This window comes from Mycteria americana, chromosome 4, assembly GCF_035582795.1.
Source record: "Mycteria americana isolate JAX WOST 10 ecotype Jacksonville Zoo and Gardens chromosome 4, USCA_MyAme_1.0, whole genome shotgun sequence".
In the NCBI taxonomy this organism is placed as follows: Eukaryota; Metazoa; Chordata; class Aves; order Ciconiiformes; family Ciconiidae; genus Mycteria; species Mycteria americana.
In genome coordinates this window covers 75898313-75911057 of record NC_134368.1, presented here as the reverse complement: position 1 = coordinate 75911057, position 12745 = coordinate 75898313, and positions in this window count along the sequence as shown.

The window sequence follows — 12745 nt, the reverse complement described above, 5'->3', positions numbered from 1 at the left end:
CCCCTCCGCTCCGCTCCCCTGCCTGGCCGGCGCGGCGGCCGGCGGGGCGCGCTCTGGGCATGCTCGGCCGGGCCGGGCCGCCGGGCCGCGGCGGGGCGCTGGCGGCCTCGCCTCCCGTCCCGTCCCCTGCCCTGCCCTCGCCCCGGGGCCCCGCTGCCGGCGTTGCTCTGCGGGGGTGGGGAAGCGGCCGGTGCCGGCGGGAGCTGGGAGCCACCAGCGGGGCATCGTTCCAGGCGCTTCCTGAGCGCAGCCCGGCCGCGGCCGCCGCTGTGGTACGAGCCGCGTTGAAGCGGGCGCCAGGCGCATGGCCGTGTGCCCTCCCGGACGGCAAAGCTAAACCAAAGCTGCATTTGAGCGGGGACATCTAGATGATACGTGAAGGGGGCAGCAAGGCATCCCGTTAGCATGCACAATAGGCAGCATTTTTAGAAATGAGTTAAGGATATGCCCTGTTGTGTTGCGATATTAGAGGCTATTGGGGCGATTCCAGCCCTAGCTTCAGCTTTCCTTGCTTCTGGTTTTATCTCTGATTCTTAGAGTGATTCTTAACATGGTTTTGATGGAACCACGCTCCATTCAAAGGAAATGTTTAGTTTCCTTTGTGTTAAAAAAAGTACCATAAAAAAACCCCGAAATCCCCTGGAAACACATGCAACAGTCCATTACATCACTATTTCTGCTCCTTAAAGTTAAATAATACTGAATCACTAAAAGTTACATGATTAAAGCAAAATTTCAGACCGGCCTTTAGCTACCATGTTGTGGAAACTGTAGTAATGTCAGCTTTTGAGGAAATTAACACAAGAATTAGGGAAAAAAACAACCAGCTCAGAAGAACTCATCAATGCCATCTTAAAAATAACCCAAGCTGGTTGGTAGTTTATTTGCGTGGCTCAATTTGTGCCTCAGCATGTGCTTAAAGATGCTCTGTTTAGCAGCCAACTTTTTCCTTTTGCTTAATTAAAACTACAACATGTGTAGCAATGTTTTAAAGAAAATGACACAGTAGAACAGCACGTCCACCTGCACTTTTAAAGTCTCCCCACATACGCTACTAGATTCTCAGTGAACCAAAGCTATTGTCTGTCCCTTAACACCTCCCCACCTCATGAGCTTCCCCAGTCCGATATCATATAAGATCTGCCACTGGACTTGAGCAGTAGCTCTCACTTGGGCCATTTTCATGTGGGTTTAGCTGTGGAACTGCTCGTTATTTACGCAGAAGATGTGAATTAACACAGAAGATGTGAATGAAACTCTAGAGGGGTTATGAATTTCACCCATTAATCTCAAACCAGTCAAATGTGTAAATGCTAATGCTGTTAACCATTCAACTGCCAAAAAAGGTTTCTGGTACTGCAATTTCTATCCCAGCCCTTTCTTCACAAGGTATTAATGAATGTTACTACACATCAGGAAAGCACAGAGAGCAACTGCTGCTAAAATGCACACGCTCCATAGCAGTGTCAGAGAAAGAATTAGACACAAAAATTAGGATATAGATAATCCCACATGGTAAGTTACTGTGGTTTAATAAGTTGATGCTCATCAGCTGAGCTTCCCTAACTGCTCTTGCGCATCCTCTTAGACTGTTACAATGGCGCACAATGTGCTAGACTAAAATACCTTTGTTTAACTTCCAATGTGCCAGAGATGAGAAAAGCATGCAGTCAGCTACCTCATTATGCCATTGTAACTCAATAGCCTGCAGTAGTCAGTACAAGCCTAAAACAGTGGGTTTTTAAAGTTCTGAATTGGAGGACACATACTGGAAATAAAGGAGTCACTCTGAATGTGCCAACTGATCCTGGATTCAAGAGCCTAGTTTTCAGTTGTCACTACTAACCTTTTTTAGTTCTACCATTTTTATTATCTTTTTGATGACCATTTACTGAGCATCTGGAAAATTGCTACTTTTACCACTGAAAACAGGGAGTGATTTCCTCAGGTCTGCACCTTCTACTTGTTCATTTGATTTTATTAAGTTGGTCATGGCAATAGCACTGCTGATGCAGTCACGTTTGAATGTGAGAACAAGCATCACACAATGCACAAATACAGAAAAATTGGTTTAAAAAATGGGTCTTTTTGTAGTCTCACCTCTAGGGCAGAATCCAGAATTGTGTTAGGCTGCTGAGGTCCCTACATAGCTCATGACTGTAGGTGCCTCAGAACTGGGTCTGTGACCAACCCACACACTGAAAAGCTGCCTAGGGCTAGTAGAAAATGGATTTTACTCTTACTAGTTGTTTATGCATTTTCCTCAACAACTTTCCCCATCCTACATTGCCAAATATCAGGTAATATAGGCACACTTTATAAAGTGTAAGTTATGGGCTGGGAACAGTTCCTTCAAGAAAGAAACTGAACTTAGCTCACCTGTATCCTGAAGTTCGCTAACCAGTGGTCTGCCGCATGAAAGACTGCAGTCATCAATCTTCTTTTAGCATCATCAACTCTTCTTTTAGCTTCTTCCCTTCTCCTCTGCTCCTTTGATCTGGAAGAAAACAGTAGCAACTAATGCCTTTTCTGAGCGGCCCCATTGCTTACCCCTGCCTCCGTCAATGGAGGCTGGTGGACATGTTCTTGATTCAGATCAGGCTAAATGACAATCACTGGTCAAACTGCAACTATGGTTCAGTCTCAGTTTGAATCTGGAAAACTCTTAATGAAAGCTAAATCTAGGTGCTTCCAGAGCTAAATAGCAGCTGAAGCTTTTTTCCCTAATTGCAGTCTTAGATGGAAATAAGGTTTAGGTTAGGGGGAAGGAGGCTGGGTAGGTTTTGTGGGTTTTTTTTGGAACAGCTGTTGAACACTAGCCCCTGAACACGGTCTGGGCAGACAGAAGTGTGGGGCAACTCATTGTATTTTCCTCATCACCACTTTCAATAGTTCAGTTTATTTGTGTAGAAGAGAAATAGTAATAACCTTTCCTGGGTGTTTGATGGAAATATCCTGTAAAGATATAGGACAAATGCTAAGGAGCTAAAATAACAGATTTGTGCTGTTAGTCTTCAGCTACCTTCCTGTCAGTCTGCCTCAGACTGCATCTTCACTACAGGGAAGTTCTCATAGTCACCAGTCTCTGCCTGTCCACGCATCAGAGTTTCCTTCTGAAGGAAACCAGGCAGGTCAGAAGACAATGCATATCAGCTGTCATTCCAACACAGACTCAGGTGGCAATCAGGCTGCTTATCCAGTGACCAAGACTTACAGGTGCAGCTGATCAAAGCATATTTTTCCTCTCCTTTTGTGGAACATCTCAGCTTTTTTTTTTTTTTTAGTTCTTCTCCAGGAGTGGGTGTTAGGGAAAAACGTGGATCAAATCCTGATGCTGAAATCCTACCAAGTATGTTACTATCCTGCTTTAGAGGATGGGCCCACTAGCCAGTACATATAACTTGATTTGGGGTATTCAGCTGGTCAGCTAAGTCAATACTGCTAGAGAAAACTGACTTCTGATAAATCAACAGTCCTCTGCATGCTTTTCCCAAACAGTATTTTTTTCCAAATGAAAAACAGCTTTTCCTCAGACTTCTCAATAGGCATGACCTCAAATCTTAACAGTTTCTTTTCAATTGTGCTTATGAAGCCACCAGTTCTGTGAACTTGTTTTCTAGGCTCATATATCTTTTACTGACTATCACAGCTCTCTAGAGACCAGCTAGACTGGAAACAGAAGAGAGCTATTCTGACAAAAAAGTATCCCCAAGAAGTATCTATAAACAGAAATGGCTGTCATGTCAACATGAGAGGAGAATGCCTGTATTACCACTGACAGTACCAGTGTTTTACAGAAAGACCCTTTTCTGCTACAAGTTCCTCTTTTTTTTTTTTAATCAGGTTTTTCTGCTGTACCCAAGTACATATCCACAAATATTTTATGCAGTTATTTAATGCACTTAGGTCAGCAAGCAGTGCCTGAGGAGCTGAAGAAGAAAGAACTCACCATTCATTTGCTTGAATGGTCCTTCCATGCATCCATCCTCATGGGCCAAATCTTACTTTTTAAGTCACACATTTTAAAAGCAAGTAGCACAGGGATTTATGAGCCTTGCTTCCCATGCAGAAAAGCTGAGAGAAGGAAGGAACCAGCTTCTATCATTGACAAAAAAAACCCCAGAAGTAAACAGTTCAGCTCTAAGCAGCAGCACAACTGTTGCACATTGGCCATAATTAGTAATTACAGTAAATCCTGGTCCCAATTCAATCAATGACAAAATCTTCACTGATCTGCTCATAGCTGGGGTTTTGCTCAGAGGCTAATGATTCTAGCTCTCATATACCAAAGCAAATTGTTCCAAGGCTTGAGCCACTTTACTGCCCCCAACTGCTCTTTCTATCCCTTTTCCAGAAGTCAATTTTCCCATAACAGAGTCAGCAGAATTAATCATACACCTTCAGCTTAGCCACGGCATTTTGCAGTCCAGGTGTTAAGACACAGTCAGACAAACTCAGCTAGCTGCTCCTGATCCAGATTAAGTGGTTGCTGACCCATTTCTGATACCCTAGCACCCCCTCCTCCTGCTTCTGTTCTGTTGATTTCACTTTCTGCCTTCCCATTTTCCAGTTCAGATTTGCAATCTTATTGTTTTAGGGGCTTTTTTTCTATTTTAAGAAACACAAAACATAGAGTGGTATACTAAGCTTTTGCCAGGGACTGTGCTGTGTAGATAGCAGCCTGTACCACAGGAACACAGGTAAGCTGTCAGAGGTTGTGTGTCACCTCAGTTCTCCCCTCTCAAACCAATTCCAGCTAATCTAGCCACTTTGTTGTTGACAGAGTTTCAGACATGCAGTAGTGTCAGGTTTTGTTTTGAAGCTTTTTGAAATGGATGGAAGATGGGGAGCCTTGGGGAGTTTTAGGCAGTAGATAGCAAATGCAAATTTTGCTAGTCTTCACTATGATAGAGAGACAGTCATTTAATGTAACCTAGATTTCTAGGTTACGTGTTGTCAAAAGAGAGTTAAGCAGTACCAGTTGGCAATTGTTCCCCATCCTGTGGGAAGGTAGCATGAATTTCTCTGGAGAAGCCTTGCTGTCTCCATGGACTACAGAAGGAACTGAAAGACTGGTTCAGCCCAAAACATCAAATTTGTAGGTACCTAAACCTAGCTTAAAGGCAAACTCCAACTCTTAAAAATCAATTACCATTCCATTATTCATTTAACTAAAAGGAATGCCATTTAACTAACAGGAGTGCTGTGTCCTAAGCCATCACACATAATCTGACACAGCCTAGTAACATGGCATGGTTTGACATTCAGTGGCAGTACAGTTTGAGCAAATGTAAGCAATTGCCACCCACCTTGTCTATCATTCCTCTTTTTCTGCACCACCCTAGCAAAAGCATTTGTGTAGCACACAGTGAACAAGATTGGACAACAGATGTTGCTAAAATTAACTTGGAAAAACAAAAACCCAAAGTCACTCATCATTCAGATGGGTTCCCAAAGACCCCACAAACTGCACTGCTAAAGCAGAAAACAAGGGCTGCCTATGACTGAATGGCCATTAAAGCCATGCCGGCTAAGACCACACACTTTGCCTGCAGTCCCCTAGGCTGTTGTACACTATTAAGCATTTCACTCTGTTCTCTTTCTCCATGCAGATCCCCATCTCTTAAGAAAAGACTAACACACCCCCTGCCTTATTAGACTGTTGTGACCCTAAATATATTACATATCATGAGCTGTTAATGTGTATGTTATTGCACAAACTTTGTAAGTATGTACACAAGAAGAGCAACACTATCAGAAGCTAACCTGCTAGTCTCTCTTCCCATATCAAATCTGTCCCTTCCTATTGCTCAGCACACAAGGCAAGTTACACAAAGGTGTATTTTCTCACCTGCAGTTTATCAGAATTAACAGTTTCCATGTTTGCTAATAATGCTTTGGAAGGCCTCTGTCATAGATCAGACTTCTACAAGGAACATACTACACCCACCGCAACCAGGAGGCCAACACTACAGAAACTTCAGCTGCCAGATCCAGGAGATTTTCAGGACTGATGAATCCTAGTAAATTCTCAGTGAAACAACCAGTTTCCTCAGACAAGAAGAGCAGGAAAGGTTGCAAATGACCTAGTACAGTGACTTGAGCAATTATACTTTCAGGTAAAATATAAATTTCTAGCCTGGCCCTGGAGGTCAGTCCTACTGAGGTTTAGGGTTTCTCAGGCCAGATAAAGAGGATGACTTTCCACCTCCACCCCCCCAAGATGCAATTAGGTAACTTGCAGGTTTCTTGATCAGAATAAATCTGTCACTGTTTCTTGCTGAAGGACCCTCTTCTCACTGCAGCCATACTTCCTGCATTGCTGTACTAGCAGGCTACTTCCACCTCTGACAGAGATCAGGTAGCATAGCCCCACCCATGAATTCCCAGATTATAAGTGAGATTATAGTATAAAAAGAAAAAAAAACCCAAAGTGTTTCACAGGATGATGATTGGGACACTCAGCTATAGCAACCTCCTCTCAGACCCTGACGCTTAGTTTGGCTGTGGTAAGCCTTCTGATAGAAAGGTCCCCACCACTGCCACTGCTACTTGCTGTCTCAGAAGTTCTGCACTGATCTGTATCTTGCTGCCTCATTTGCACAGCTACAGACCTCACCCTCTACTGTAACCTGTTATGCCACCTTCTGCTTTAGCCGTTCCATAACACTTACACAAGCTATTCTACTCAGTCTTGCTCTACCCATGAGAGCAGTTTACTTCTTGCATCAGACTCTTACAAAGACAGCTTCTGCTCCTTCATCCCCTTGTGGGGCAGGAGAAAGCTCTGGGTCAGCAGTTTCCAAACTGGAAGGTCACAGGTCAGCTGAGTGACCTTGGAGGAGCAGGAATGTAGAGAGTAGAATGTTCTGCATCCATTATACTGTATCCCCATTTACAGCTTCTGTGAATTGAGTTTACCACCTGACTAAATACATTCCTGAAAGTTGCTTTAGCAACCCTCTCTGCAAATTAAAATGATACCTGTCACTAGCAATGAAGCTGAAGATAACAGAAGAGAAAGTAAAGAGGAAAAAAAATCCATACTATAAATACTTTGCCTGTCCTTTTCTCCCTCATTTGTGTTACTAATTGTTTTGTGTGGGATTATTTGGCAAAAATTCTAGAGGTACCTACACACCTTTCCCCACTCTGATGAACTGAAGCAAGTTGGAGGTCCTAGTGTTCTACTAAGCAACATTCTTCACACTTTGGTGTAAAGCATATTTAAAGGAAACTTAAATAAGCTAATCAATACTTTATATCTCAGTTAAATTACCACAAGCCAAAATGTGGTTCTGATTCTCTTTCTCTTTAGCTTGGACCCAATTAGTGAGGAAGTTAAGGTAGAGGGGAAAAAGCTTTGAGTTTTGAGTTTTTTATATTATTGGTTTACATTTTTACCATTCTTTACAGTGAAAGTTTGAAAAATAGAAAGTAGAACTTGTTTTTTGCCACAGTCTCTGGATGGTGTTTCGAAATGTTTAATTAACATACTACACAAAACAATGTAAATCAGACTGACTTCATCTGTTTTTCAGTGGCTAAAGTAATGAAAAAAATGTAATGGCAAAGAAAATGAAGGTTGAGATTAAAGAGGCCTACAGTTAATGACAGGCTGAAGTTCAACTGTCATGTAATCGAAAATGTTTGAGAATGGACAATAATTAAAGTCAAGCAAAGGATGAAGCCCAGATTATTATAATGAGATATGATATGTTCTTCAGACTATTTGGAGGTTAATGTTACTTGGTTTCATATGGTTACGGGTAAGTAAGTACTGTACTACTATATAGTAAAAATAATGTAACTGGATACAGTCTGCTTCACAGTGACCCAAGGTTAATGGTAGTTGCTCTTAGTATATTTAAAAGGTTTAAAAGAGATGTAACAACCTCAGCATTACAAATCTAGTGCAATGGCAGTAGAAAATGGCACCGAACAGGCTAGCATAATACTGGTGTTCTTGGTTCCATGAAAGCAGCTTCCAGTGTAATGTATGTTGGCTTTAATCTGTATAATTATACTGAATATGTCCATGAATTCTTTCATTCCTGAATGGCACCACCTTTTGAGTAATAGATCATTGGTATGCATCACTCTGATAAGGTATTACACTAATATATCATTAAAGCAACAGATGTATTAGTGTAATACATCACTGGGACAAAGCGCTCTGATGATGATGTATTCCTGAAAAGATGGCACCATACAGAGAAGACGAGGCCCAGGAGAAGACTTTTGTTCAGTTTAATAGAATAAACGGTATGCCTTCCTGGCACAAAAATGTGATGCTCCCTATAAAGATATGGCACCACTATTAATTGTATTCCCATTTGTATTGGTAATTTGAGGATCATATGGCTTGGAAAAAATTTACTGTGGTTGAGGAAAAGATATAATTTAAAAACATAACCTATCAGACTATTTCACAGTCTTTTCCCATAATGTCTGATCTCCTCAGCCCTCCAAATGCCTCATCAAAAACCTCACTGTGTTGAAAGCCTCAAGATGCCTACCCTGTTCTGGAGCAATGAGGTTATGGGAACAGTTCAGAGAGGGTGGTGATGACATGACCTTGCAGAGTTTGCTCGAGGAATGGGGCTCAGCTAGACAAACAGGCAGAGGCCGGGGAAATCCACTAATATTGGCCTCAGAGGCTCTTGGTGACTCACTGCTTCTGAGAGCAGGGATTATGCCACAGCCCCTGTGCCAGCCAGCACAGGAGTTGTACTTAAATAGTTAGAGAGCCACGTGCAGCTCAAGATGCACAGACTGGCCAGTTCTGTTCCAACCTCTGTATCAGCCTGCCTCAAGACTTCCCATGGCCAATGAATTGAATTCAAGCTTGCGTAAAACCAAAATGCTTTTTGGGGTGAGTCAGATAAAAGAATACGTACTTTGAAAAAGGGTTCAGGAAGCTAAATAGTAGCAGTCCAGTCAGTAGCATGTACAAAAAAACTCTCTGGATTCCAGAAGTCCCAGGTTATCTCACTTACCAGGATGCATATCTGGGCAGGCAGTTTAGGGATATACTCCCTGGCCCATGTTGTTTCAAAGGAATTTCACATACTTAATTACAAAAGGTGCATGCTGATGTATGAAACAAAGGCGAGGGCTGTGAACAATTAGTTCTCTGAAGCAGTCATCCTTTGTGTTTTACCCATTTTCAATCCATAAAATTTCTCACACAAATTACACGTCAAATGATAAATTAATTAATCTGAAAAATCTTTAAAATAATTGTTTCAACACAAAGGTCCAGATTACAATACCTTTAGTCATGCAGAGTTGTGCAGTATTCCTTAGGCCTCATAAGGCAAGGGAGTGTTCAGATTCAGTGGTGATCACAGTTGGGTCCTAAATGAAATTGATTTGAGATGTAACAGTGAGTATATTGGCCATTTTTGAAATAACTCTGAACAACTGGAATATTAAGGGGTAAGAGCAGGATAGCTGTGGACAAAGGAAAAGGAAGAGAAAAATAAGCATACAGAATGAAAATAAAAGCAGTGGAAAGAAAGGAAACAAAAGAGCTAAGAGAAGAGTTAGAGTGGCAAGGATAGAAGAAAAAGGGGCAGAATTTCCCCCCCAATTTACAATGTTGACTTCAGTATTCAAAAGTTTTACTGTGTCAGTTATAGGCGTACACATGCACACACACACACACGCACCCGCACGCATGCACTTTTCAATGTACAACAGAAGCAAATGGGCCCACTGGACCTGATTTTACCATCTTATCTTGGTGGGGACACTAACACTTATACAAGAAGGCATAATGTTTTACCAGATTAACATAATAAAGTTTTGCAGCACCAAAATGACTACAGAAGGGGTGAGGCAGATGGGACTCAGGATCATGAAGTTTTGGAAAGCTTTATTCTAGCAGTGTGGTATTGTTTCTCTTAAAAGGTTTTAATTTCAAAATTATAAAGTGATAAGGCAGTGGTATTAAGATGAAAAAATAGCCTAACTGGATGTCTCTTTCTTTCTCTCTTAATAGAACTGATACATGATGGGACTATATGTTAGTACTGTCACAATCAGGCCTACATGCTCTAGTCAGAGGAAAGTGGGTGATGTAAAATAATTAATGTGTGGCATGTCTTCATATAATTTAGCTTTAGAGTTAAATTATTATCTAATTCTTCTCTTTCCCAAATGCTCTCCAGCAATCGTCTGTTATTTTATCAGAAATATTTGCATAATTGTTAGATAGCAAAAGATACAGGGTTGTTTTTTCTTTTTTTTTTTTAATCAAGTTCGTTTATTTCTCACATAAAAGATACAGCACCAAATTCTCACTCCCTGTAAATGTAATTGTCTTTAACGGACCTATGTTGATGACCTTTATTGTAGCTGAAGATCTGTTTCACAATGTGACTGGTACAAGAGAGAGGGAAACATGCATTCATTATTTCAGTACAGTAGCACCTAGGAATCACAAAGAAGGATAAGCACAGTTATCCTTATTAGGCTCTGGAGAAACAAAAAATACAAAACTACTTCCTGATATGTAAGCCTCACCGTCTAGGATTTTGTTTTGGTTTGTGACCCACTTTCACAAATTATGACAACCCAGTGCCTTGCAAGTCTGAGCTGAACAGATGCACCATGGGGGGAGATCATATGTAACATTTGGAGCCTTCCCTCTGCTTTTCAAAGCAGATGAGCATCTGCCTAAAAACTTAAGCCCCAAAGTCAGCTATGCATTGAACAATTACTCAGCTTTACAAAAGAAATATTACTACAGCATGATCATTGGTATTATAATCTGGTCAGTCTCCATGCAGATTTGCTCTTACTTTGCAGAAAGAATCTAGAAATAGGTAATTTCCAAGATGATATTTTTTCTGTAGTCATTTATCAACCTGTGGTCTGCAGAACTCAGGGAGAACTAAGGGATCTGCAAAAGGAAATTCAAAGAAGCAAACTTACTCTAAGTAGGTTAAATTTGCCATACACCTACACTGGAAATCAAAAAGGATTAAAAAGCACTGACTTATGTGAGATACAGCTTTACATTCTTATATCCATCCTAAATATTTCCCTTAGCAGTTTCTTCCATGTATTACTTGTCTTCTATCCGATACCCTATACTTTTCTTTCAGTTGGAAACTGAGACTGTGCTTTAAAGTTTTTTTTAACACAGAAACAAGTTACACATAAGTTTCTGTAGAACCTGTCACAACTCTTTCTCTTGAATTCTAGGATGGCCAAGAATGCCTCCAATAAAAGACCATTCAAACATAAGAAACACCTTCTGGGGTAAGACCAATGATCCATCCAGCTTGGTATTGTGTCTCTGACAGCAGGAAAAAGAATGGGGAGGAGAGGGTGTTCTGGCAACTGTTTCCATTTTTTTATCCCTGGAGCTCTACAGGGAGCAGTAGGCACACCTGGGTGCTTTCCTCTGTATTTCCCTCCACTTCCCTATCTATATATTAATGATACTCTGACCCTCATACTTTTTTTAGCTGTTGCACCATGAGTTGTTTTTGCATCCTCAAATAGTTTTGGGTTTTTTCCCCTTTATTTACTTTTCCCTTAGATCTTTCTCCCTGGGAAATTTTGTGGGGGTTTGGCTAATGCCTGGCCTACAATGGAGAAGCCAGTGGGGATAACAACAAAAGGAAAAGCTATATAGGGAGAGCCTGTGAATTTGGCAACTATTGGCAATGCATTCCCCTTGTACTGCTCCAGCATCCACTATTGTAGAGATTTTCAAGGTTACCTTCCCACGTAGCCATTCTAGTATCCTTTTATGCACATCCTGTCCATGAAGTTGTCTAATTCCTTTCTGCGCTTTCTGATACTAGTAAGATTTAGCTAATCCATCACATCTGTGATTTTGTGAACCTTTATCACATCCCCCCTCACCCTTCTCGCCAAACTGAAGAGATCAGCTTTTCTACTCTCTCCTCATGAGGCTGTTGCTCCATCATCACAAGCATTTTGACTGACCTTCTCTGCATCTTCTTTAACTCCACTGCCCCCTTCTTGAGATGTGGAAACCAGAACTACACACAGTACTGAATATGTGGGTGCATCACAGCTTTGTATGGTGACAAAATTTCATCCCTCTCTTGTACTCAGTACTTTTCTTGGGTGTTTTTGTTTGGTTGGTTTTGGGGGGTTTTTTTGCTGCCACAGCACCTTGAGCTCATGATTTCAGAGAATTGACAGCAATGACTCCAAGATCTCTTTCCTGAGTTCAGGAGTTCAGCATCTCAGTTCTGAGTTCAACATAACGTAGGTAGGGATTAGATTATTTTTCATTAAATTACATTTATCTACACTAAAACCTGTGATGCAAAATCAGTTAATACCACCTGAAAACCTGAAGATTTCACTGTTCATTCCTTTCTGCAGCTCTTCGAGGAAGATACTGAATGAAACTGGTCCCAGGACCAATTCCTGGGGGAACTTACTGCTGACTCTTCTCCATCCTGAGACATGCCCATTAATCCTTACTCTTTCCTTCCCATCCTTTACCCAGTTTTCAGTCCATACAAGGACCTTTCCTCCAGTCTTACTGCAATTTACTTTCTTTTATAACCTTAGGCAGCTGGACTAGATGATGCAGGTCCCTTTCCAACTGGAACTATTCTGTTCTGTTCTATTCCATTCTATTCTTTGGAACCTTGGCAAAGGCATTTTGAAAATCCAAATATATTATGTCCAATGGATCCCCTTTATCCATATTCTATTTGTCACCATCAAAGAACTTCAGCTTAGTGAG